Below are 5278 nucleotides of genomic sequence, written 5' to 3' on the forward strand. Positions count from 1 at the left end.
TGGACGTGTTGACCGTGTTGAACGTGTTGACGTGTTGAACGCATTAACGTGTTGGACGTGTTGACGTGTTGAACGTGTTGACGTGTTAACGTGTTGGACGTGTTGAACATGTTGACGTGTTAACGTGTTGGACGTGTTGGACGTGTTGAACGTGTTGACGTGTTAACGTGTTGAACGGGTTGAACGCATTGAACCCGTTGACGTGTTGAACGTGTTAACGTGTTCAACGTGTTGACGATGTGTTGACGTGTTCAACGTGTTGACGTGTTGAACGGGTTGAACGTGTTGAATGGGTTGACGTGTTGACGTGTTGGACGTGTTGAACGTGTTGAACGTGTTGAACGCGTTGACGTGTTGGACGTGTTGACCGTGTTGAACGTGTTGACGTGTTGACGTGTTGAACGCGTTGAACGCGTTGACGTGTTGAACGTGTTGAACGTGTTGAACGCGTTGACGTGTTGGACGTGTTGACGTGTTGGACGTGTTGACGTGTTGAACGTGTTGAACGTGTTGACCGTGTTGAACGTGTTGACATGTTGAACGCGTTAACGTGTTGGATGTGTTGACGTGTTGAACGTGTTGACGTGTTAACGTGTCGGACGTGTTGAACATGTTGACGTGTTAACGTGTCGGACGTGTTGAACATGTTGACGTGTTAACGTGTTGGACGTGTTGAACGTGTTGACGTGTTAACGTGTTGACGTGTTGAACGGGTTGAACGCATTGAACCCATTGACGTGTTGAATGTGTTAACGTGTTCAACGTGTTGACGATGTGTTGACGTGTTCAACGTGTTGACGTGTTGAACGGGTTGAACGTGTTGAATGGGTTGACGTGTTGACGCGTTGAACGTGTTGACGTGTTGACGACGTGTTGACAAGGTGTTGACGTGTTGAGCGTGTTGACGTGTTGAACTCGTTGACGCGTTGAACGCATTTACGTGTTGAAGGCGTTGCCGCGTTGATGTGTTGAACACGTTGAACTCGTTGACGTGTTGAATGTGTTGACGTGTTGAACGTGTTGACGATGTGTTGACGTGTTAAACATGTTGACGTGTTGAACGTGTTGACGATGTGTTGACGTGTTGAACGTGTTGAACGCGATGAACGTGTTGACGTGTTAACATGTTGACGAAGTGTGGACGACACGTTGACGTGTTAACATGTTGACGTGTTGACGACGTGTTGACGTGTTGACCTCTCTGACCACACAGTCCTCTTCAGGGTCTGTCGATCTTCCTGCTAACAGGAGCTGCTCTGACACCGCTCGTATAAAATCAACCCCTCTTTACTTGAACCAGATGCAGCGGTCGGTCAGTGAACCGAGAGATCAACAGTCTCCCTGTCGGTCGAACACTGAACAAAGGGACCTCCTGCGAGTCGAAGACATGTTTCCGAGGAAGAGGAGGCCGAAGGTGAAGCCGTTTATACCGAAGATCGATCACGAAGCCGCAGCCCCGAGAGAGCTGTCAGACCTCCAGATATCTGCAAGCAATCAGGGTCAGCGTGATTGACAGGTTGGGGCTTCGCTTGTCAGGATGAATTAGACGAGCGGAGCAGCAGCAGCGGGAACGCCTCCCGAGCTCCTGATTCATGGCTGAGGACGATAACGTCAGCGGCAGCTTGGCAGCGCTGCTCTCCACGCCGCTGATTTATTCCAGACTTCACAAGTCATAAACAAGATGAACGCTCGGTGCGGGCCGACATCCATCCGGATCCGGTCTCACTGAGCTCCGTCTACCGGAGTTACAAGGACGGGAATATCTCACTTCCTGACCTGAGCTGGACCTGATCCTGCTGAAGGACGCTCAGCTGGATGTCCCTCACAACCACGGAGAGATAATGTGTCCCTGTAAAACATCAGAGGGACAGAGTGTCAGGTTTAGGTTCAGGTTCATGTTCAGGTTCAGGTTCAGGTTTAGGTTCAGGTTTAGGTTCAGATTCAGATTCAGGTTTAGGTTCAGGTTTAGGTTCAGATTCAGGTTTGTGTTCAGGTTTAGGTTCGCGGTCTGGAAATGCATCACATCACCGTGGGTCCCCAGAAAGATGGAAGAGGAGTGTGTGTGTGTGTGTGTGTGTAACAAAGCATCATGAAATCATACATGACCTTTGACCCCTGCTGTGGGTCCAGTATTCCACGGGTCACATTCTCGTTGTGATTTAATGTTTGTAGAAGCGACATCATCCTTGCTGTGAGTGTTTTCTTTTGAAAGGGCATGTTAGTACTTCCCCCTCAGTCCGGCTCCAGGTCCGGCTCTGATTCCCCCCCCTCGTCTGAGCATGTGCAAACCCTCCCAGTGTGCACTCAGTGACCGGCTGCTGAAGTGGGCTGAAGGTGAAGCTGCTCCTCAGACTGATGTGTCTGAAAGCGAAGCGGCTGACCTTTGACCTTCACTGCTGTTCACAGACTTGACACACGGTGCAATCATTAACCGGCAGGGACGTTGGCCTCGTTAAGAGGAGGTCGTTGGTGGCCAATTTGTCTCCTGCTTTGTTTCTTAGCACCAATGAGTTTGACCTGTACAACAACGGTTCACAAGTTGTGGTCCGGGGACCCATCAGGGGCCATTTATGGACCTGGATCGGGACGAGGACCTGGATCGAAACGAGGACCTAGATCAAGATGAGGACCTGAATCGGGACGAGGACCTAGATTAAGATGAGGATCCAGATCAAGACGAGGACCTGGATCGAAACAAGGACCTAGATCAAGATGAGGACCTGAATCGGGACGAGGACCTAGATCAAGATGAGGACCTGAATCGGGATGAGGACCTAGATTAAGATGAGGATCCGGATCAAGACGAGGACCAGGATCAAGACGAGGACCCGGATCAAGACGAGGACCCGGATCAAGACGAGGATCCGGATCAAGACGAGGACCAGGATCAAGACGAGGATCCGTATCAAGACAAGGACCGGATCAAGACGAGGACCAGGATCAAGACGAGGACCCGGATCAAGACGAGGACCAGGATCAAGACGAGGACCCGGATCAAGACGAGGACCCGGATCAAGACGAGGATCCGTATCAAGACAAGGACCGGATCAAGACGAGGACCAGGATCAAGACGAGGACCAGGATCAAGATGAGGACCAGGATCAAGATGAGGACCAGGATCAAGACGAGGACCAGGATCAAGACGAGGACCAGGATCAAGACGAGGATCCGTATCAAGACAAGGACCGGATCAAGACGAGGACCAGGATCAAGACGAGGACCAGGATCAAGATGAGGACCAGGATCAAGACGAGGACCAGGATCAAGACGAGGATCCGGATCAAGTTGAGGACCAGGATCAAGACGAGGACCCGGATCAAGACGAGGATCCGGATCAAGATGAAGACCCGGATCAAGATGAAGACCCGGATCAAGACGAGGATCCGGATCAAGACGAGGACCAGATCAAGATCCGAATCAAGACGAGGATCCGGATCAAGATGAGGACCAGGATCAAGACGAGGACCCGGATCAAGACAAGGATCCGGATCAAGATGAAGACCCGGATCAAGACGAGGACCCGGATCAAGGCGAGGACCCGGATCAAGACGAGGATCCGGATCAAGACGAGGACCAGGATCAAGACGAGGACCCGGATCAAGACGAGGACCCGGATCAAGATCCGAATCAAGACGAGGATCCAGAACAAGATGAAGACCCGGATCAAGACGAGGACCCGGATCAAGACGAGGATCCGGATCAAGACGAGGACCAGATCAAGATCCGGATCAAGACGAGGACCCGGATCAAGACGAGGACCCGGATCAAGATGAGGATCCGGATCAAGACGAGGACCAGGATCAAGACGAGGACCCGGATCAAGATGAGGATCCGGATCAAGACGAGGACCCGGATCAAGACGAGGACAAGGATCGGGATGAGGACTTGCTGCACAGATGAATTATGGGTATTTAATTGCAGCGTCACATTAAAATGAACCGTAACTCAGGCTGCGGCCTGGCGGGGAGGTTCGCAGCAGGTAGAGGAAGCTGCCATGAAGTCACATGATTGACGACATCCAGCCACGGACGTGTTTTTATGGTTGTGAAGTTGTTGTGGAGACGCGTCTCTTCCTTCTGATGACGATGCCGCTGGGATACCGTGCTGTGCCGTGTTTTCTCAACGGGACACCGGCAGTCGCATGTGTTGAATTAGAGGCCTGCTGTGTACAGATACTTTCTACAGTAGGAGGCGTGTCGCTGTGAGAACTGTTGCCAGGCAACAGCTGGGAGGAGCAAGGGTTGCCTACCCCTTTTTTAGAGCCAGCTCCTAGTGGGGAGGGAGGGGGGAGGGGGAGGGGGAGTGCCAGAGACCGTTGAGCAACAGTGGAAGCCCGGCGTCCACATGTCTTCCATCTTTCCTGTTCGAGCCAATCAGGTTGGCCGTCTGCCTAGGATGGCGACACCCCCGGCGAGCCAGCAGGAACTTGGATCAAAGTTGGACGCAGAGTCTGACCGGCTGAAGCTCCTTCTGCGCTCTGATTGGCTGATTGTTAGTCTAATAACCAGGTCAGTATAATAACCAGGTTAGTGATAACCTGGTTAGTGATAACCTGGTCAGTTGTTTCATATTCTGTTACAGGAATTGATCAGACTAATTTTTATATTTGTAGTTTTGGGTTTCTAGGACATCTGGAAACATTTTACTGTTTTCAGTATTTAGGTTTTTTTAAAAAAAAAGCTGCACATTTTCTGAAATGTGAATATCCATTTGATGATATTTGATATCACTAAATATTTTTATTCACTTTTTACCGACTATTAATTTGAAGTTCTTCCAGGATTTCCTGTCTGTTTTTGTGAGTTTCATCAGGATCCTAATCCGATGTGATTGGCTGAACGCCCGCCCCTCCTGAGCAGCGATTGGTCGATAGAAGCACAGAAACAGTTTTGTGTCCCGCTAGTGTGACGAGGACTCGTACACTCTGGGTTTTTAGGAGTTAAATGTTCGGGTGGACCAGCCGGAGGTCAAATGTCACTCAGACAGCTCCGTTCCAGGTGAGCTCCGGATCGGATCATCGGCGTGTGTGTTCGGAGCGGCGGGAGTTGATGTCAGGTCAGGGAGTACTCGGCCTCTGCGAGCCGTCCGCTCCGGTCAGGTTTGGTTATGAAATGTTTCTGGCAGCAGGTCTGGCGCCGGTCCAGCAGCCCGTTGCTCAACCGGCCTCCCTTTCATCAGCGCAGCTCACAAATTAAAGCGAGCTGATGGCTGGAAGATAAAACCGAAGAGTTTCAACTCTCTGTTATCTGCAGATATGAGCTGTCGGACCTTTGGCCCC

This window comes from Embiotoca jacksoni, unplaced genomic scaffold (genome assembly GCF_022577435.1).
Source record: "Embiotoca jacksoni isolate LCO1_2020_lvr unplaced genomic scaffold, fEmbJac1.0.p SCAF_64, whole genome shotgun sequence".
Lineage (NCBI taxonomy): Eukaryota > Metazoa > Chordata > Actinopteri > Embiotocidae > Embiotoca > Embiotoca jacksoni.